This window comes from Phyllobates terribilis, unplaced genomic scaffold, assembly GCF_046119375.1.
Source record: "Phyllobates terribilis strain yellow unplaced genomic scaffold, ASM4611937v1 Scaffold_5__5_contigs__length_657084704, whole genome shotgun sequence".
NCBI lineage: Eukaryota > Metazoa > Chordata > Amphibia > Anura > Dendrobatidae > Phyllobates > Phyllobates terribilis.
In genome coordinates this window covers 16,069,933-16,093,082 of record NW_027362765.1, presented here as the reverse complement: position 1 = coordinate 16,093,082, position 23,150 = coordinate 16,069,933, and positions in this window count along the sequence as shown.

The following is a 23,150-nucleotide window of genomic DNA, read 5'->3' as shown; positions in this document are numbered from 1 at the left end:
ACCCAAATTAGGCATAAGGACTGCAATATTGTTATGAGTCCGGGTGGAGGAACCTCTGTGCTTCTGTGCAAGGAGGGACCAGAGGGGCATGACTAAGTGCCTACTCGGCCCGACCAAGGTCACACGGCGGCTTAGTCGACTCCGTGAACCAGGGAGGAAACGGGCAGGTGGACCAGGTGCCACTCTGGGAACGACCTTGTGTGCGAGCAGGTGACTCCCATGGGTCAGATAGCAGGAACTGACCGGTACAGTGGATGAGCACGGCAGGAAGGCTGACGGGTGGACCGGGTAGATAAGCAGGCTGGTTCGGCTGGACTGACAGATAGACTTGCAGTTAGGACTGACAGGCAGCGGGACCTGAGGGCTGGAGCAAGTGTTTAGCACACGGAACAACAACCTTGCACAGGCACCTCCATTTTGGAGGAGGTGCCTTATATAGGGGAAGTACTCCGGCCATTGGCCGGGGACCCTATAGGACGGCACGTGGCCCCTTTAAGAGGGAGCGCGCGCGTGTCCGAAGCACAGTGCCCGGAAAGCTGCTCGCTGTGTGAGACACAGCAGCAGGGGAACGGGAAGACGCCGGACCTGGGCCGCGGCGGTGAGGGGAATGGCGTCTCTGCCCGGCAGGAGGCAGAGACACTGATGCTACAAATATTATCATATTAGAAGCTGAAGAAAAATACAAAATTTGTAAAGAATTGTCCAACAAGCAGGGACATATTTCTTCCCGTGTACTTGCGGATCACTGTGTTTTTGAAGAATTGGGGTTTGTACCACAGGATCTTCAACTTGTAACATCCCGAATTTGATCCCGGTGTATTTGCCTCTCATTCATATCCAGCCAGCAAAGGGCTTCTTTTGAATTTTAAAAAAGTGCACAGTACCTCCGACTACCACTCTTAACTTGGCAGGGTATATAATTGAATATGGAACATGCAGATCTCTCAGATGTTTTTTGATATCAAGGAATCTGGCTCTTTGTTTCTGCCCTTCTATAAAATAATCTGGAAAGATAGAGATTTTGGATTGTTAAATCTAGTTGATCCCTTGCCTGTTGCAAGATAATATCCATGTCCCGGTAGTGTATAATTTTAGCCAGCAGTGGTTTTGGTGGAGGTCCAGGAGGAAGAAGATGGGTTGGCACCCTATGAGCTCGTTCTACAGCCTACAGGGGGGTTAAGGTTTTAGGCCCAATATCAGCCAGTTTTCAAAGAATTCAGTAGGAAAGGAGCCTTCTATTTTTTCAGGTACACCATTAAGTGGTATATTATTGCACCTTCATCTATTTTCAAGGTCATCTGTTTTTGCCAGCAGTGCAAATAATTGCTGTGATACAAGCCTGTTCTTATTGCTTGTATCGGCTATCTGATCCTCAATGGCGCTGACTCTTGTCTTCCACTGCTCCTGCTGTTTTCTATATTCTTCAGTTTGTGGCGTATACCTGCTTTCTCATGTTTATGACCAACAAACTGTGCATTCAAAGCAGATAGAGATGATTTACATGTACTGCTGCCATGAAAACATCTTTTAAAGTAGGTTCCTCAGGTTCCTGTATATCCCCTTGGTGCAGATTAGCACATGCAACTTCGTGATCTTTTTGCCCCTCCATTCATGCCTCCCCCATCTCCTCCTCACCCGACTCCCACATCCGGAGTCCATGCACAACTGGGGGTAGCTGCTATATGAAGCCATTGTCACTTGCTAAAACGTGTGTTTCTGTGAGGGAAAATCGCTCTAGCCTGGCCTCCACTTCCCTCCTCCTCGTCTCCCCTGCTGAATCTGTCTCCAGAATGATGACCTGTTGGGAACTCACCTGGGTTGGAGTAGTAGTATTGCAACCAGTAGTGGCAGCACTGGCAGGTTGCGTAGTCAGGAAAAGACAGAAGTCGGTACACAGGAACAGCAGTATAATCTTGTATGAGGCAGTAGGTGAAGGGAGAGCTTGACTAAAGACTGGAAACTCAATAATCTCACAAGAAAGGAGGTTCCAGGCCAGGTTCATATAGGGTGTTCAATCAGGAAATCACAGGATGTAACCAATCTGGAACAACACAGGGTGGAGCCACTCAGGGGCAACACAGGTACTAGAATCTGAGTTAGTCAGGAAATATCCAGCAAGCTGAATAGCTCAGAGGGAAGAGCTGCCGCCTGGTTCACAAGAGCTGCTGGGTTCCAGTCCTGACAGGACCTCAGTTTCATCTTGGAGCTGAGAGCCCACTTCTACAGCTGTCTTTCTGTGGATATACCTGGTCATTTTTTTCCCCTGGAGCAAAGTACCTCCACACTCAGCAAGTTATCTGGTAGATGTATGCCGATTTTCAGGATGATCTTTAGGTCCAATATCTGATAAATAGCTAGATGCTCAACAGGATCTCCTCCAGCTGCATGTTCTCACATGCTGTCAAGGTTGTTGCCTTCTTACTTGGCCTCCAGGGTCGATACACAAAATAGTGCTGCTTTCTGTGTGAACGGGATAGTCGTGCAAGAGAATATCACTACAATAAAAGAGACTGGCTTCTCCGACATTAACTTCAGCCAGGGAGTAAAAATGTCCTGTGTCCATAAAGTCCACATAAAATGTTGTTACCACCATTGCATATCAACTTGGGCCTAATGAAGAACTTTGTAAAGGCAATGGATAAAAATGTAAAATCATTCAAGTATCTCATTGATAAGTTTCCGAGATTGAGTAAAGCAAAGATAAAGGAAAGTGCATTTATTGGACCACAGATTCGTAAGCTTCTTCAAGATGAGGGGTTTCTCCATTTCTTGTAGGGCAAGGAACGGCTGCATGGGTATCATTCACAGAAAATCTCCTCAAAACATAAGAATCTTGGCTGTAACATGTCCTTAAAGATTCATTTCTTACATTCAAATCTAGACTTTTGTCCACCGAACTGCAAAGCAGTGAGTGATGAGCACGGTGAGAGATTTCACCGATATATTGCGGATATAGAGAAAAGAATATGGAATTCATCAATGCTTGCAGATTACTGTTGGGACAATTGTAAGAGATGATCTGATGCAGGAGTACAAGAAACAAGCAAAATAGAATTGTGACTGAATGAAGAGCAAATGTATTACAATTTCTGTAACTGTTTATAATTCGCAATAATGTTTAGACAGGTTTTAGTTATTTGAATTGTTTCCAAGTTTCCTCTAAATAAATATCAGAAAATTGTCATAACAAAATATTCTGCATCTTTATATTTGCAGCAATAATAATGTTTCAAAGTGCTAAAACTTTTATGCATTAATTATATGTAGCACTAAAAGGAAAATGCTTTGCTATCCTACAAGCAGAAGCTAACTAAAAATTTTCATTGTTCGATTTAAATTCAGGAGGTCAAAATGAATTAGAAATGGCTAATTTCGTAACCGAACCTGACAACTTTTGATAATATGCAAAACAGTGATACATGATCTGAAAGGTCCGTGAGCTAGTCGAGTGGAAGGTTCTTCAGCTGCTTAATCACAACATGCAGCCTCTGTGCAGGTCCCGGTACCTTCGTCTCCTGCTCTGCACCAATCAGGTAGATAAGTGTGGGGCTGGAGGAGAGAGAGCAGTTCTCTCAGTGATCAGGAAGCACAATGTGTCAGCATTCTCCTCTGTGACAGGAAGCTACCTCCAGTCTATAAGACACACTCACTTATTAGCAAGATCTTTCTTACTAAAAGTGTGTCTTATAGTCCAAAAAATACAGTAAGTTCAAAAGTAATTTCCCTTTCTCATTTAATTATACGAGTGTCTGTTATATGTTTTGTACAATTTGTCAATAACATATCTAACTTCTCCCCGTCTTAGTTAGTTTTGATGGTCAACAAAATACGATTTTCCAGTAATTAATTTTTTACACTCTAGGTATGATAATGACTTCTCTTGTGTAGGATTTTCCAGCAGTGTCGGAACTTGTGTTCCTGGGACTCATGTAAGTCCTGCGGCCAATTAGTGCTGGCGTCGGACAAATCAAACATCACGAGGAAGTCGGAAAGCAACTGCAGCCCTGGCTTCCTGCTGATGTTCAATACATCAGAAGGAGGAGACAATGAAGCTGGTACTGATTGGACACAGGGCTCCCATTATGTAACAACCTCATGTGAGCCCTGGAAACGCAAGAGAATGCCAAGAGTGTGCAAAGCAGTCATCAAAGCAAAAGGTGGCTACTTTGAAGAACCTACAATATAAGACATATTTTCAGTTGTTTCACACTTTTTTGTTAAGTATATAATTCCACATGTGTTAATTCATAGTTTTGATGCCTTCAGTGTGAATGTACAATTTTCATAGTCATTAAAATACAGAAAAATCTTTAAATGAGAAGGTGTGCCCAAACTTTTGGTCTGTACTGTATATATATAAATATATACTGTATATATGTATATATATATATATATATATATATATATATATATATATATATATATATGTCTGTGTGTGTGTGTATATATATATATATATATATATATATATATATATATATATATATATATACAGTACAGACCAAAAGTTTGGACACACCTTCTCATTTAAAGAATGTACAATTGTCATAGTCATGAAAATACAGAAAAATCTTTAAATGAGAAGGGATGTCCAAACTTTTGGTCTGTACTGTATGTATATATACAGTACAGACCAAAAGTTTGGAGACACCTTCTCATTTAAAGATTTTTCTGTATTTTCATGACTATGAAAATTGTACATTCACACTGAAGGCATCAAACTATGAATTAACACATGTGGAATTATATACTTAACAAAAAAGTGTGAAACAACTGAAAGTATGGCAGCGACACAGGTGCAAAATACTGATGAGACAACCACTCACAACCTACCATTTCATGGAGAGGGTGACTGCTTCGTATTTATTTGAATTGCACACAAAAAGGCTTGTATAGGCTGCTGTTCACACTAGGTTAGTGTACAGTATCCGGCTCATCAATGCAAAAAGACCTGGGCGCCCACGGAATACAACAGTGGTGGATGATCGCAGAATAATCTCCATGGTGAAGAGAAACCCCTTCACAACAGCCAACCAAGTGAACAACACTCTCCAGGAGGTAGGCGTATATATATCCAAATCTACCATAAAGAGAAGACTGCATGAAAGTAAATACAGAGGGTTCACTGCACGGTGCAAGCCACTCATAAGCATCAAGAATAAAAAGGCTAGACTGGACTTTGCTAAAAAACATCTAAAAAAGCCAGCACAGTTCAGGAAGAACATTTTCTTTGGACAGATGAAACCAAGATCAACCTCTACCAGAATGATGGAAAGAGAAAAGTATGGCGAAGGCGTGTTACAGCTCATGATCCAAAGCATACCACATCATCTGTAAAACACGGCGGAGGCAGTGTGATGGCTTGGGCATGCATGGCTGCCAGTGGCACTGGGTCACTAGTGTTTATTGATGATGTGACACAGGACAGAAGCAGCCAAATGAATTCTGATGTATTCAGAGCCATACTGTGTGCTCAGATCCAGCCAAATGCAGCCAAACTGATTGGTCGTCGTTTCATACTACAGATGGACAATCACCCAAAACATAAAGCCAAAGCAACCCAGGAGTTTATTAAAGCAAAGAAGTGGAATATTCTTGAATAGCCAAGTCAGTCACCTGATCTCAACCCAATTGAGCATGCATTTCACTTGTTAAAGTCTAAACGTCAAACAGAAAGGCCCACAAACAAACAGCAACTGAAAACCCCCGCAGTGAAGGCCTGGCAGAGCATCAAAAAAGGAGGAAACACAGCGTCTGGTGATGTCCATGAGTTCAAGACTTCAGGCAGTCATTGCCAACAAAGGGTTTTCAACCAAGTACTAGAAATGAACATTTTATTTCCAATTATTTAATCTGTCCAATTACTTTTGGTCCCTTTAAAAACAGGGTGGCACATGTTAAGGAGCTGAAACTCCTAAACCCTTCATCCAATTTTAATGTGGATACCCTCAAATGAAAGCTGAAAATCTGAACTTCAACTGCATCTGAATTGTTTTGTTTAAAATTCATTGTGGTAATGTCTAGAACCAAAATTAGAAAAATGTTGTCTCTGTCCAAATATATATGGACCTCACTGTATATATATATATATATATATATATATATATATATATAATATACGAGGTATTAGTTGATATTTTGGCCAAAATACGTAAGCTCGTAACCCACGACAAGGTGTCATGCTTACGAGTCCTACTCTGTTTAGAGATCCAAGATAGGGCAAGGTCTTTGACGCCAAAGAAAGAGAGGATTTGTAGTAGGAGGCAGTGGTCAACTGTGTCAAAGGCAGAGGACATATCAAGAAGAAGGAGTACAGAGAATTGTCTGTTAGCTCTGGCTGTAAGTAAGTCATTAGTGATTTTGGTAAGGGTAGTTTAGGTAGAATGGTGGGAGCGGAAGCCAGATTGTCGGTTGTTGAAGAGAGAGATGAGAAGTGAGAGGAAAGTTAAGCGTGAACGTGTTGCTCAAGGAGTTTGGAGACACATGGGAGCAGCGATATGGGGCGGTAGCTGGAGAAGGCGGTTGGGTCGAGGGATGGCTTTTTGAGGATGGGCGTGATTGTGGTATGTTTGAAGGCAGCGGGGAAGGTACCAGAAGTTAGTGTTAGGTTGAAGAGATGGGTTAGGGATGGGATGAGTGTGGGGCTGAGGTTGGGGAGGAGGTGGGATGGGGTCGAGTGCACAAGTGGTGAGGTGTGATTTGGAGAGGAGTGAGGTCTCCTTCCGTGATGTTGGAAAGGGAGGTTATGGGGGAAGGGCAATGGTCTGGGAAACAAAGGGGTTGTGGTGGTCGGACAGTAAAGACTTGCCGTGTTTAGTCAATCTTGTTTTTGAAGTGTGTGGCAAATTCCTCAGCAGAGATGACGGAGGTCGGAGGGGGCAGTGGAGGGCGGAGGAGAGAGTTAAAAGTGTTGAATAACTGTTTGGGGTTGTAGGATAAGGAAGATATGAGGGTTGTGAAGTAGGCCTGTTTAACAGAGGTGAGGGCTAATTTGAATGTGAGTGTTGCTTGTTTGAATGAAGTGAAGTCATCTTGTGAATGTTGTTTCTTCCAAAGCCGCTCCGCAACCCTGGACACTTGCCGAAGCTGTTTAGTGAGGTTGTTATGCCAGGGTTTCCTATAGACTCGTCGTGCTCTGCCATGCATAACAGGGGTGACCGAGTCAATAGCTGATGTGAGAGTGGCATTGTAGAAAGCAGTGGTGCTGTCTGTGTCGTGAGGATATGGATGTCAGTGGTACAATAGAATCAGAGAGTGTGTGAGTGTTTAGATGTGCAAGGTTTCTGCAGGGATGGGCTAGTTGCTGGACATGGGCGACAGGTGAGGAGGACAGGGATGAGAAAGTGAGTAGATGGTGGTCAAATAAGGGTAAGGGGGAGGTTGTGAGGTTAGATAGGGAGCAGAGTCAGGTGAAGATGAGGTCTAGTGTGTGTCCGTTTGTGTGGGTGGCTGAGGAGGACCACTGAGTAAGTCCAAAGGATGAAGAAAGCGACAGGAGTTTGGATGCTGTTGACTGGCGAATGTCAGTAGGGATGTTGAAATCGCCCATGATGATTGTGGGAATGTCAGGAAAGTAAATAAGCTAGGAGGAGAATTGGTCAATAAAGGCAGCGCCCGGACCCGGAGGTCTGTATATGACAGCCACTAGGAGGTTGGAGGGAGAGTAGATGAGGACAGAGTGGACTTCAAAAGAAGGGAGAGTAAGGGAGGATAGAGGTGGGATAGGGCTAAAGGTGTAGTTGGTAGAAAGGAGAAGACCCACTCTTCCACCATGTCTGTTACCAGGGCGAGGAGTGTCAGTGAAGTTGAGGCCACCGTAACACAGCGCAGCAGGGGAGGCAGTGTTGGAGGGTGTCAACCATGTCTCTGTAAAAACATTTCTCACATTCTGAACATGAAAAAGGCTTCTCCACTGTGTGAGTTCTCTGCTGCTTAACAAAATATGATTTCTGGTTAAAACATTTCTCACATTCTGAACATGAAAATGGCTTCTCCCCTGTGTTAGTTCTCTAGTGTCTGAAAAGATATGATTTCTGGTTAAAACATTTCCCACACTTTGAGCAAGAAAATGTATTCTCTGCTGTGTGAATTTTTAATGTTTAAGAAAAGTCTTTTCGAGGGGCAAACTGTTTCCACATTTTGAACGTGAAAATGATTTCTTTGCTTTCCTCATGAGCAAACTGCTCCAGTTGTCTCGTGTTTGAAGGTTGCCTTTTCCAGACGGCATGTTTCAGCTCTTTCCAAAGATGCTCAATAGGATTTAGGTCAGGACTTATAGAAGGCCACTTCACAATAGTCCAATGTTTTCCTCTTAGCCATTCTTGGGTGTTTTTAGCTGTTTGTTTTGGGTCATTATCCTGTTGCAAGACCCATGACCTGCGACTGAGACCAAGCTTTCTGACACTGGGCAGCACATTTATCTCCAGAATCCCTTGATAGCTTGATAGTCTTGAAATTTCATTGTACCCTTCACGGATTCAAGATACCCTGTTCCAGATGCAGCAAAGCAGCCCCAGAACATAACAGAGCCTCCTCCATGTTTCACAATAGGGACAGTGTTCTTTTCTTGATATTCTTATTTTTTCCATCTGTGAACATAGAGCTGATATGCCTTGCCAAAAACTTCTATTTTGTCTCATCTGTCCATAGGACATTCTCCCAGAAGCTCTGTGGCTTGTCAACATTTAGTTTGGAAAATTCCAGTATGGCTTTTTTTATGATTTTTTTTCAACAATGGTGTTCTTCTTGGTTGTCTCCCATGAAGTCCACTTTGGATCAAACAACGACGGGTGGTGCGATCTGACACTGATGTTCCTTGAGCTTTAAGTTCACCTTCAATCTCTTTAGAAGTTATCCTGGGCTCTTTTGTTACCATTTATATTATCCCTCTCTTTGATTTGTCATCAATTTGTCTCCTGCGGCCACGTCCAGGGATGTTGGCTACAGTCCCATGGATCTTAAATTTCTGAATAATATGTGAAACTGTAGTCACAGGAACATCAAGCTGCTTGGAGATGGTCTTATAACCTTTACCTTTAACATGTTTGTCTATAATTTTCTTTCTAATCTCCTGAGACAACTCTTTCCTTTGCTTCCTCTGGTCCATGTTGAGTATGGTACACACCATGTCACCAAACAGCACAGTGAGTATCTGTAGCCCTACATACAGGCCACTGACTGATTACAATATTGTAGACATCTGTGATGCTAATTAGGGGACACAATTTGATTTAACATGTCCCTTTTCTCACATTATTTTCAGGGGTACCATCATTTCTGTCCAGGCCTATTTCTTGAGTTTAAGTTTTTTTAAATTCTGTGGAAGCAGGGTTGAAAAGCAATGTCTGACTTTCATTTGTTCATTTTCATAGATTTTTAATTTATTAATTTTATCAGATTCAAGTTATTTCTGTGACCATTGTGGGTTTTTCTTACATTAAACGAGGCGTACCAACAATTTTGACCACGTGTGTATCTCCGGGATCCGCACATTCCTCAACCATGAATCTGCAAAAACACTAGTGCATGCCCTCATCGTCTCCCACCTCAACTACTGCAACTTCCTGCTCTGTGGCCTCCCTTTCAACACTCTTGTACCCCTCCAATCTTTCCTAAACTCTGCTGCCCGACTAATCCACCTGTCCACCACTATTCCCTGGCCTCTCCTCTCTGTCAATCCCTTCACTGGCTCCCCATTGCCCAGAGACTCCAGTTCAAAACCCTAACCATGACATACAAAGCCATCCACAACATGTCTCCTCCATACATCTGTGACCTAGTCTCCCGATACATACCTGCATGCAACCTCCGATCCTCACAAGATCTCCTTCTCTACTCCTGTGGCACCCCAGGGGTCTGGTCTCCACAGTAATAGCAATGTTATGTCTGAGAGCAGGTGGGAGGTCTCTTGGTCAGGAATCCTATGCATGCCACACCTCCTGCCCAGTCCTGGGAGGGGAAGAACTTCCCCTATATAAAGCTGGGGCTGAGGCAGGGTTAGTGAGTAGAGTAGAGAGAAGAAGAGGAGCAGCATAGGAAAGAAAGATCAGGAGCTCAGTGGGAGCAGTGCTAAAAGGAATCAGGGGCTGGCAGCTGAAGAGCTCGCCCTGATTGAAGAGTTACCACCGGACCCGGAGTCCGAGGCTGTGGGGATTAACCCAGACCCAGCAGCAGAAACCGCCCGGCAGGGGATTTCAGGTCCTCTGGCCAAGAAACCCGAAGGCACGGTCACACGCGTGGGACCAGCACCGCCGTCGTGGAGCGGAAGCCACTAGAAGGCCCCGAGTCACCGGCCATACGGGTGAGCACCACACGGTACACTCAGGGACGTGGGCTACCTTTACCCGCCTCTAGCAAGGAAGCCAGAAGAGTACAATTAGTTGGGAAGGCCTACAACTCCGCCTGGCCAAGGGGGATCCCATCTGCTCAAGGACTGACCAGGCCCCGACCGCTAGCCAGTACTCCGGGAGGGTCTATCTTTGTCACCAGTAAAGACCCTGAACTACACCGCATCGTCTCTGAGTGGTTCCTACTACCCCCATCATCCACGTCGGCTGCCCTGAGGCCATACCCCTCCCGTTGGGGGTTATACCATCCACGCTGCACCATCCTTCCACCGGCCTCAGCGGTCTGCCCTGCAGCGGCAGCTCCATAGCTGCATTCAACGGGTGGCGTAGTCGTCCTACATCTACTGCTAATATACCGCCACTTAGTCTGACTCCCTGGGCACGGACCGGGTCATCGCCACGAGACTACTACCCCTATCCGATCCGGCTCCGGGTAGGCTCCCGCGTGCGCAACGCTGCGCGACTCAGGCCCAGGGGCGCGTCAGCTTTTGGCGTAGTCGGCAGGATTACGTGCCCGCAACCGCCGGGTACTGCGTGCCTGAAAAAGAGACTTTTAAACTAACCTGTGGTGAAGATTCCCGCCATCCGGCGCCATCTTCAGCCTTCTTCCCGCCATCCGCGAAGATTCCCGCCATCCGGCGCCATCTTCAGCCTTCTTCCCGCCATCCGCGAAGATTCCCGCCATCCGGCGCCATCTTCAGCCTTCTTCCCGCCATCCGTGAAGTTTTCCCGCCATCCGGCGCCATTTTCAGCCTTCTTCCCGCCTTCCGTGGAGTTTTCCCGCCGTTGGACGCCATCTTGAAGACGCCGCGCGGGAAGAAGAGGGGCGTGGACTCCAAAAGCGTGCGAAAACTGAAGCCCCGCCTCACGTCCAGACGTCGCGTAAGGTCCTGGAAGGAGCCCAGCAGACGCTGACGTCACAGGAGCGCAACGGAAGGTCCTCAACCCTGACGATCCACTGCGGAGCCGCGGCCTACGGAAGAGGATCATCGCAAGGTAGGCCACGGTCCACTAGGGGGGAGGAAGATGTCGGATACGGAGGAGAGCTTCACTGCCTCAACCCCCGCCAGCGCCAGCGCTGCTGCAGTCATGCCTTTTACCATGCCCTATATCCCGGGAGCAGCCTGGCTACCCCAATCAATAGAGAAAAGCTGGATAGCCTCTTCCAGGTGTACCCCCTCACAGAAGAGCAAAAAAGTGAGCATCCTGGTGGCCCAACTAACCGGGGCAGCCCAAAGGGAGGTAAAGTCCTGGCCACCTGGGAGGAGGACTGTCGCGGGGATACTAACCCGGCTGAGGGACACCTTTGATACCCGCACCTCAGCCGAGATTAAGCTTAAATTCTATGGGTGCAAGCAGCGAGCACATGAGAGTATAAGGGACTATGCACTAAACCTACAAGAGGCCCTGAGAGCCATTAAGCAGACCGACCCCGACAGCGTGGGAAACGAGGACAGGCTGTTGACCGAACAATTTATAGAGGGACTATATTGCAATGTCCACCGAACCCAGTTGCGGGCCATAGCCTTACAGGATCCTCATCTGGACTTTGCACAGTTCAAGGACAGAGCCATCCGGGTGCTCCGAGAACCGGCACCGGGTGGTGTTGTGACCCACAGGCGCCCAGCTATCACTTACCACCAGGAGGCGGCGCCCTTGTCGGCAGGGCTTGTGGGGGCTGATGCGCAGGCTTTGAACAATGACCCGGCTCCAGACCTGCACCATCAGGTCCAAGAGCTAGCTAAAAGCGTTGCTGCGCTAACCCGAACTGTGCAGTCTTTACAGGTTTCCACTCCAGGGAAGATCCAGCTGGCATCCGGACCGGAGGACATCCCGTGGCGTCGACCAAGGAGGATCCCACCGGCCAGAGGAAGACCCAGCGACCGATACAACGAGGACGGACAACCCATCTGCCGCCGCTGCAATCAACCCGGACATATGGCAAGGTACTGTCCTTTAAACTGGCACAACCTGGGGTAGAGGGCCAACCCCCAGGAAAAAGATCACCAGGCCCATCGAGCTGGCGCGACAAATATGTGGGAGGACGTCCAGTCTTGCCTGTGGTACTGGATGGCATTCCTATGAGTGCCCTACTGGACACCGGGTCACAGGTCACCACCATCCCGTACGTGCTCTTCAAGCAGTACTGGAATGACTCGGATATAACCCGCTACCCTGACGACGACTTGAGTATCATTGCCAGCAATGGTCAAGCCGTGCCGCAGATCGGATTTAAAGAGATGACCATTAAAATCGGTAGAGTCGAACTGGCAGCACAGGGACTGATCATTGTGGACATTGACAAGCGCGAGAGTCACCCAAAGATAACTCTAGGAACTAACGTGATTGAAAATTGTCTTGCAGAGGTGATTTTCATTTTACAGCAGGTTGCCAAGAACGCCAGCTCCGGCCAGCAGCGAGTGCTCCAGAAAGAGATCCGGGCACTGATGCGCCGGCAACAAGTGGAACTCTCCGGCGGTGAGATTGGTAGCGTAAGAATGTGTGACCCTTTCCCTATTGCCATACCCCCGAAAAGTGAAATGATGATTTGGTGCCGGGCAGCTATTGGTCTGAGAGGTAGAGATTACCAGGCCATGGTAGAGCCAGTCTACTCAGACAGTAGGCCCACCATTTTGACAGCCCGGGGGGTAGTTGATGTACGCCATGGGAGGGTACCCGTTCGCATAATAAATATTGGGAAAAGGGAAGTATACCTGACCCGGTATGCTACGCTAGCCAAATTATATACTATCAACCAAAATTCTATACAGTCTGTGGAACCCTTGCCTCCATCTCATCCGGAGGAAGGTAACGGCTCTGAGAAAATAATGGAGGATTGGTGTCAGCAACTACATTTGGGTACTGACTCCACTCCCTCCCACCAAAAACAGGGAGTCTACCGGGTGGTTCAAGAGTACGAGAGAGTGTTTAGTAAACACCCGTTAGACTTCGGGCGAGTCAAGGGGGTAGAACACCACATCCCCACGGGAGACCATCCTCCCATAAAAGAGAGGTATCGGCCCGTACCCCCTGCACACTACCAACACGCCAAGGGGATGCTTAGAGACATGAAGGAGGCTGGGGTAATCAGGGATAGCTGTAGCCCCTGGGCAGCTCCACTAGTCTTGGTCAAAAAGAAGGACAACACCATGAGAATGTGTGTAGATTACCGGAAAATTAACCGTATCACACACAAAGATGCGTACCCCTTACCAAGAATAGAGGAGTCTTTGGCTGCTTTAAAATCTGCTAACTTCTTCTCCACCTTGGATCTCACTAGCGGGTACTGGCAGGTTCCTGTAGCAGAGGCGGATCGGGAGAAGACCGCATTCACCACCCCAATGGGACTTAGCGAGTTTACCTGCATGCCGTTTGGACTCTGCAACGCACCAGGAACCTTCCAGCGACTGATGGAGTGCTGTCTGGGACACCGGAACTTTGAGACGGTCCTGTTATACCTGGACGATGTCATCGTCTACTCCAAGACCTACGAGGACCACCTGAAGCACCTGGCGGAAGTGTTTGAAGCTCTGGCAAGTTACGGCCTAAAGGTGAAACCTTCCAAGTGTCACCTCCTGAAGCCAAAGGTGCAGTACCTGGGACACGTGGTGAGTGCTGACGGAGTGGCTCCCGACCCTGATAAGATCACCGCAATTAAGGAATGGCCAAGCCCCTCCAGCGTAAAGGAAGTGAGGCAGTTCCTCGGGTTGGTAGGCTACTACCGAAGGTTCATTCCCGGTTTCACCAAAAAGGCAGCTCCTATGCAGGACCTCCTGATAGGCCAGTCCAGGAAGGCCAAGAACCAGAAGCCGCCCTTCAGATGGGAGAAGTTGGAAGAAGAGTCCTTCCGCCAGCTGAAGATGGCCCTCACGGGGGATGAAATCCTGGTGTACCCTGATTATAGCCAGCCCTTTATCCTCTACACCGACGCCAGTAACATCGGGCTAGGAGCCGTACTATCCCAGATCCAGCAGGGGAAAGAACGGGTAATTGCTTACGCCAGCCGAAAACTGCGACCCACCGAAAGAAACCCTGAGAATTACAGCTCATTTAAGCTAGAGTTCCTGGCAGTGGTATGGGCAGTCACCGAACGCTTTAAGCACTACCTCGCTTCTTCCCGGTTCACCGTGTACACGGATACCAACCCGTTGACACACCTGGACACTGCAAGACTCGGTGCCCTAGAGCAGAGATGGATGGCCCGCTTGTCCAACTATGAGTTTACAATCAAATACCGGGCAGGACGCTCCAATACCAACGCAGACGCCCTGTCCAGGATGCCAAACCTACCGGACGTAGGGGAAGATTCAGAGGAACTGGAAGAAGTTGAGCTCCCCGCGTTCCACCGTCATGGGACTATCCAGTATTCCCACCGTGTAAGAAGTAAGCAAACCGCTACGTTCAACCCCTTACCTCATTACAACTGGGTGGAGACGCAAGACAGTGACCCTGCCGTCCGTCTGGTAAAGGAGATGCTGACTCGGCCAGATGCACGCCTTGACCCAGACGCTCCGGAGGAAGCCAAGCAACTGTGGGCTGAGAAGAGTTGACTGTTCCTTTATAAGGGAAAGTTGTGCCGCAGAATGGTTAACTCCCGGACGCATGAACTAATCTGGCAAGTAGTGGTGCCAAGAAGAGACGCAGCTATGGTGATGGAGGCATACCACGACGGAGCTGGGCATTTCGGATGGAAGAAGCTGGAGTTTCTGCTGCGCGGGCGGTTCCATTGGGTAGGCATGAGAGGAACCATCGAGAGGTGGTGCAGAGACTGTGGCCCATGCAACTTAAGAAGGAGGGACCGTGCCAGCCAGAAGACTCCCCTGTGGTCCATCATCACCAGACAGCCGTTGGAACTGGTAGCCTTGGATCATGTAAAGCTGACCCCAAGCAGAAGTGGCTACGTCTACGCGTTAACCATCGTGGATCACTACTCCCGGTTCTTGGTTGTCGTCCCCGTCAAGGACTTAACGGCTCACACAGCAGCTAGAGCCTTCCAGCAGCACTTCTGCCGTCCGCATGGATACCCGGAGCAGGTGCTGACGTACCAGGGGCCTGCCTTTGAAGCGGAGGTCTTCCAGGAGTTCTGCACCCTGTATGGATGCCGGAAGATAAGAATAACACCCTAACACCCGCAAACTAATGGACTTTGTGAGAAAATGAACCAGGTGGTGATAGATCTCCTGAAAACATTGCCCCTGGAGGAACGCAGTCTGTGGCCTGAGAAGCTGCCCGACCTGGTGGACCTATACAACCACATCCCTGTAGGTTCCACCAACTGTACCCCGGCTTACCTGATGAGGGCAAGACCTGGTAAGCTTCCTGTTGATCTGGAGATGGGAGTCCTGACACCCGAGGACACTTCACCAGAAGCCAACTGGGACACAGAGAGGCAGCAGCAATACCGAAAAGTACAGGAGAGCGTGGAGCGTAGTCTCTGTCAAGCTAGGGAAAGACAAGAGAAAACTTACAACCAGTATGCTCCCGCTGTTCCCCTGGTGCCCGGAGAGCAGGTCTTGAAGAGGAAAAGACGGCTCCACAAGTTGGACGACCAATGGGAGAAGGACCCGTACACCGTACTGCCCTCAAGCCACGACAACCCGAAGATCTGTACAATCAGTAAAGACGGAGGGGAAACCACAGCCATTGTATCCCGGGATCACCTAAAGAAGTGTCCCGAACAGCTACGGAACCCTGAAGAGGAACAAGAGGACCCTCGACCCGTAGAGGAAAGGGAAGATATGGTTAGTACTGTGCTCGGAGACTTCCCTCGGTCTTGGACTCAAGTCAATGGTGCTGTTGTGGTACCCGTCCTCACGTTCCTCCAACCAGCATCCCAAGTGCCTACGGAGACGCAGGTAGAACTGGAAGAACAGCCGGTCCAGGAGGCAGAAGGCCCCACACAAGCAGACCAGGAAAATCAACCCTCTGCTTATAGTGAGCCTGCCATACCCCTAGTGAGCCAAAGAGTCCGTAGACGGCTGCCCAGTTTACCATTGACAGCTCCTATACCCTGTAGCTCAGGACCAATCAACCAGCTCCGTAGGTCCACTAGGGTCACTAGAGGCCAGCTGCCCATACGGTGGAGGATCTAAAATGTTCAAGCTATTTTATTAATGTTTACCTGTTTATTGTTGCTTGTGTATAATTATGTGTTTCTAGTTATTTATAGGAGTCTTTGGTGGATTTACCGGGAATCCTTTGTGCATATAGTTGGAGCGTAACCCAGGACGGACTGAAAGACTGTTAAGGACTCGGGGCAGGACAGACCCCTACCTGGTTACGTCTCCCTGTGTTGGTGAAATGGACACCCTTGTTTTCCTCAAAAGTTACACCCGGTTGCGGACACGCCGTGACCACCTTATGTGTTGTCTCTATTAGAATGTTATTGTTTGCACCTTGTTATGTTTACAAAAGTATGTTTAGTCCCGGAGTAGTAACTTTCACTAGGGGGGAATGTGGCACCCCAGGGGTCTGGTCTCCACAGTAATAGCAATGTTATGTCTGAGAGCAGGTGGGAGGTCTCTTGGTCAGGAATCCTATGCATGCCACACCTCCTGCCCAGTCCTGGGAGGGGAAGAACTTCCCCTATATAAAGCTGGGGCTGAGGCAGGGTTAGTGAGTAGAGTAGAGAGAAGAAGAGGAGCAGCATAGGAAAGAAAGATCAGGAGCTCAGTGGGAGCAGTGCTAAAAGGAATCAGGGGCTGGCAGCTGAAGAGCTCGCCCTGATTGAAGAGTTACCACCGGACCCGGAGTCCGAGGCTGTGGGGATTAACCCAGACCCAGCAGCAGAAACCGCCCGGCAGGGGATTTCAGGTCCTCTGGCCAAGAAACCCGAAGGCACGGTCACACGCGTGGGACCAGCACCGCCGTCGTGGAGCGGAAGCCACTAGAAGGCCCCGAGTCACCGGCCATACGGGTGAGCACCACACGGTACACTCAGGGACGTGGGCTACCTTTACCCGCCTCTAGCAAGGAAGCCAGAAGAGTACAATTAGTTGGGGAGGCCTACAACTCCGCCTGGCCAAGGGGGATCCCATCTGCTCAAGGACTGACCAGGCCCCGACCGCTAGCCAGTACTCCGGGAGGGTCTATCTTTGTCACCAGTAAAGACCCTGAACTACACCGCATCGTCTCTGAGTGGTTCCTACTACCCCCATCATCCACGTCGGCTGCCCTGAGGCCATACCCCTCCCGTTGGGGGTTATACCATCCACGCTGCACCATCCTTCCACCAGCCTCAGCGGTCTGCCCTGCAGCGGCAGCTCCATAGCTGCATTCAACGGGTGGTGTAGTCGTCCTACATCTACTGCTAATATACCGCCACTTAGTCTGACTCCCTGGGCACGGACCGGGTCATCGCCACGAGACTAATACCCCTATCCGATCCGGCTCCGGGTAGGCTCCCGCGTGCGCAACGCTGCGCGACTCAAGCCCAGGGGCGCGTCACTCCCCTGTTATGTCCTCTTCCCACAATCACATACAAGATTTCTCCCGTGCATCCCCCCTACTCTAGAACTCTCTACCCCAACATATCAGACTCTCGCCTACCGTGGAAACCTTCAAAAGAAATTTGAAGACCCACCTCTTCTGACAAGCGTACAACCTGCGGTAACCCTCGCTTCACCATACCGCTGCACGACCAGCTCTGCCCTCACCTACTGTATCCTCACCCATTCCTTGTAGACTGTGAGTCCTCGCTCCTCCTGTACCAGTCGCCATCAAGTTTTGTTCAACATTATTGTAATTTTTCTTGTATGTATACCCCTTTTTCACATGTAAAGCGCCATGGAATAAATGGCTCTATAATAACATTTATGTCTCCCCCTTTTTCTATATTACTGTGTATTTATATGTCCCCCCTTTTTCTATATTACTGTGTATTTATAATATGTCTCGGCCCTTTTTCTTTACCCCATTTATGTAAAAAATCCCTAATAAAAACTACTTTAACAAAAAAGCGCCCGCTGAGCGCCCAAGAACGCTGCTGAACTGTGCGGTGTTGGTGCTTTATTTTCTCTAGTTGCTTCTATTTGGAGCCCAAAAACACGCAGATACTTTATTAACTGCAGAATCAAAGCTTTTCTGTAGTATAAGAAGCACATTAAAAACGCGACTTCACATCTGCACCAGAAACACAACAAATAAGGGGGAAAAGATTGTTATTGTGTAGTTTGCTGTGGATCCTGCAGAAAGCAAAAAAACACAGTATTTCTGCAACGTGTGAACACGGCCTTACAGACACAAAAAGTCTGGATGTCGAAGCTACTTGAAGATGAGAAAGTTTTGGCGGCTCTGACTCTGAAAGAAGGAACAAAAAATAATCCACAGGTCCCAACTAGAGATGAGCAAGACAAACAGATGAAGATGCTCTGGCCCTGCATGATCAAAAGCCGAGCCAGGAACGCCGGAACAGTACAGATTCATGGCCTCCTGTCCAGCCGCCAGGTACCACAGACCTGCACGTTGGACTAGAGACTCTAGAGAGAATCCATCCACTCATCTCTAGTCCCAATGGTCCCAGATACAGCGGACAGTACCAGATTTGCGTCTTCACGCTGCGGTCTCGGGCGTCTGCTGAATGTCCCTCTGACAAGTGGATATTGTCTTTACAATTACCTGAGAATCTACTCGCACCTCATACTCAGCAAGTGTCTGTACTCCACATTATATACCAAGAAACATCAAACACACTGCTCCGCTCTGTAAGCAGCATACACTCACTACTTCCGTTATGCATTCTGCTCTGTACACCACTTACACACGCGGCTCCGCTCCCTAAACGTAGTACGCCTGCGGCTCCGCTAAGTACACCTTGTACGCCCGCGGCTCCACTTCGTACACCTCGTACGCCCGTAGCTCCGCTCCGTACACCTCGTTCGCTTGCAGCTCCGCTAAGTACAACTCGTACACTTGTGGCTCCGTTCCGTACACCTCGTATGCCCGTGGCTCCATTCCGTACACGTCGTACGCCCGCGGCTCGGCTCCGTACGCACACGGCTCCGCTCCGAACACCTCGTACACGCTCGACTCCGCTCCGTACACCTTGTACAAACTCGACTCCGCTCCGTACACGCTTGACTTCGCTCCGTACACCTCGTACACGCTCGACTCCGCTCCGTACACCTCGTGCAAGCTCGACTCCGCTCCGTACACCTCGTACAAGCTCGACTCCGTTCCGTACACCTCGTACACGCGCGGCTCCGCTCCCTACACCTCGTACACGCGCGGCTCCGCTCCGTACACCTCGTACACGCGCGGCTCCACTCCGTACACCTCGTACACGCGCGGCTCCGCTCCGTACACCTCGTACACACGCGGCTCCGCTCCGTAGTGTTGAGCACAAGTGCTCGTCACTTAAGTTTGCATTGGGTGCTCAGGTATTCACCGAGTATCCCGGGTGCTCGAGTGACATGCTCGAGTCTCCGCCCCATATGATTCGCGGCCAAAAAAACCTCGCTGGGTTTGCCTGCCATGCACGAGCAATCCCCGCATGTATTTTTTTGGGTGTTTAACAACTGCGAAACATGCGAGGTGGGGACTCGAGCATGTCACTTGAGCACTCACGATACATGGTGCATACCCGAGTACCCGATGCAAACTCATGTAGTGAGCACTTGCGCTCAAGACTAACGACAACTTATTCAATATGATGACCTAATGTTATCAAATTCTGTGTCGTACCTCTAGGTTCAAAATGTTCACTATACCCCATGATAAAATCCTTGAGGGGTCTAGTTTCCAAAATGGGGTCACTTGTGGGGGGGTTTCCACTATTTAGGTGCATCAGGGGCTCTCCAAACGAACATGGCATCCGCTCTCGATTCCAGCCAATTTTGCATTCAAAAAGTCACACCGTGCTCCTTCTGAACACTGTTGTGCGCCAAAACAGTGTATTTTCCCCACATATGGGGTATCGGCATTCTCAGGGGAAATTGCACAAATGTTTTTGGGGTCCATTTTTTCCTCTTACCATTGTGAAAATAAAAAATTTGGAGCTAAAACATCATTTTTGTGGAAAAAGTTTGATTTTTTTATTTTCACGGCTCCATGTTATAAACTCTGAAGCACCTGGACATTCAGGGTGCCCACCACACATCTAGGTAAGTTCCCTGAGGTGTCTAGTTTCCAAAATGGTGTTACTTGTGGGGGGTTTCCATTGTTTAGGCACATCAGGGGCTCTCCAACATGGCGTCCGCTAATTATTCAAGCAAATTTTACATTCAAAAAGTCAAATAGTGCTCCTTCCCTTCCGAACCCTGCCGTGCGCCCAAACAGTGTTTTTCTCCCACATATGGGGTATCAGCTTACTCCAGAGAAATTGCACAACAAATGGTTTGGTGCAATTTCTCCTGTTACCCTTATGAAAATGCAAAATTGAGGGCTGAAAAACATTTTTGTGAGAAAAATGTGAAAATTTTATTTTTACAGCTCAAGGTTATAAACTTCTGTGAAGCACCTGGAGGTTCAGGGTGCTCACCACACATCTAGATAAGTTCACTGAGGGGTCTAGTTTCCAAAATGGGGTCACTTGTGGGGAGTTTCCACTGTTTAGGCACATCAGGGACTCTCCAAACGCCACATGGCGTACTCTAATTATTCAAGCAAATTTTACATTCAAAAAGTCAAATAGTACTCCTTCTCTTCCGAACTCTGCTGTGTAGCCCAAACAGTGGTTTTCCCACACATATGGGGTATCTGTGTTCTCAGGAGGAATTTCACAACAAATTTTGGGGTCCATTTTTTCCTGTTACCCTTGCGAAAATAAAAAAATTGGGGTCTAAAGTAAAATTTTTATGAACAAATGTAAATGTTCATTGTTTTCTTCCACATTCCAAAAATTCCTGTGAAACACCTGAAGGGTTAATAAACTTCTAGAATGTGTTTTTGAGCACCTTGAGAGGTGCAGTTTTTAGAATGGTATCACTTTTGGGTATTTTCTGTCATAAAGTCCCCTCAAAGTTGCTTCAAATGTGATGTGGTCCCTGAAAGAATGGTTTTGTAAATTTTGTTGGAAAAATGAGAAATCGCTGGTCAAATTTTAACCCTTATAACTTCCTAAAAGTTATAAGGGTTTGAAAAAAAAAATTTCACCAAATTTCCATTTTTTTTTTACAAATAAACGCAAGTGATATTGAAGAAATTTTACCACCATCATGAAGTACATAATGTCACAAAAACAATCTCAGAATCAGGGGGATCCCATATTGTTTTTTCTATACAACTTTTGGATCATTTATTGAACATTTTTGGCTTATTTTATTCTTTTACATTTCATTCATTTTATGGGCTATGGTACAGTTTTATAGTTTTTACAAGCTTACAGTTTTTAAAATTTTAATTTCCTTTTTGTGTCCCCTAATTGGCCACATACAGTGATTTTTTTTTTCTTCCAATTTCCACCATATAGTAATTCTGACCAACTTCTTCTAGTTTCCCCAATCTCGTGGTAATGTTCCCATCCTTGTCTGCATCTTGTAGTAATGTCGCCCATCTTGGTCCCCATCTTGTAGTAATGTGCCCATCCCGGTCCCCATCTTGTAGAAATGTGCCCATCCCGGTCCCCATCTTGTAGTAATGTGCCCATCCCGGTCCCCATCTTGTAGTAATATGCCCATCTTGGTCCTCATCTTCTAGTAATATGCCCATCTTGGTCCTCATCTTGTAGTAATGTGCCCATCCTGATCCTCATCTTGTAGTAATGTGCCCATCCTGGTCCCCATCTTGTAGTAATGTAGTAATTGCTGGTCCCTAACTTGTAGAACATTCAACTGAAAAGAATCACTGACTTCAGCGGCCCTTAAGACTAGGTCGCAATCATCACGGGGGCTCCCATGCCTGCGGGCTGCATTAAGCAGCCCCAGGGGTCGTGTGCGGCCCTCGGGCCGCGTGTTTGAGTCCCCTGGTCTATAACATTGTTATGATCGTTCTATATATGTGTTTTAACAAAGCTGTATCATTGTCGGTCAGTTTGATTCCTTTGATCTATACTATTGTTATGACGAGGCTCGGACTGGCCTGGCGGGGTGCCAGGGAAATCCCTGGTGTTCCCCGAGCCCCCTGCAGAGAAGACAGAGCCGAAGTCAGCAGAGGAGTAAAAAAAAAGAAGGGTAAAACAAGTGGTCACGGGCCCTCTAAGGGCGCAAGCACGCACTTTCCCCTGCCGGATGCCCAGGATAGTAGCGGGCGGGGCCAGGGAGCAGGAGAGCAGGGGGCAAGGGCTGCACTGCAGCGTCACACTTAGCAGACACGGCCGCATGTCTGCTAAAAGTGACGTCACAGCGCGCCCTGCACTACAGTCTCAAGCCGTAGGAGCGCTTCAGTAAACTATATGGGCCGGACTGGAGACAAGCCAAGGTAGGGTAATATTTGTGTGTGTTTCTATGAATTTTTATGTGTATGCCTGCATGTGTGTGTATATGTATGTATCTGTGTATATATGCCTGCATGTATCTGTGTATATATGCCTGCATGTACAGTACAGACCAAAAGTTTGGACACACATTCTGATTTAAAGATTTTTCTGTATTTTCATGACTATGAAAATTGTACATTCACACTGAAGGCATCAAAACTATGAATTAACACATGTGGAATTATATACTTAACAAAAAAGTGTGAAACAACTGAAAATATGTCTTATATTCTAGGTTCTTCAAAGTAGCCACCTTTTGCTTTGATGACTGCTTTGCACACTCTTGGCATTTTCTTGATGAGCTTCAAGAGGTAGTCACCGGAAATGGTCTTCCAACAATCTTGAAGGAGTTTCCAGAGATGCTGAGCACTTGTTTGCCCTTTTGCCTTCAC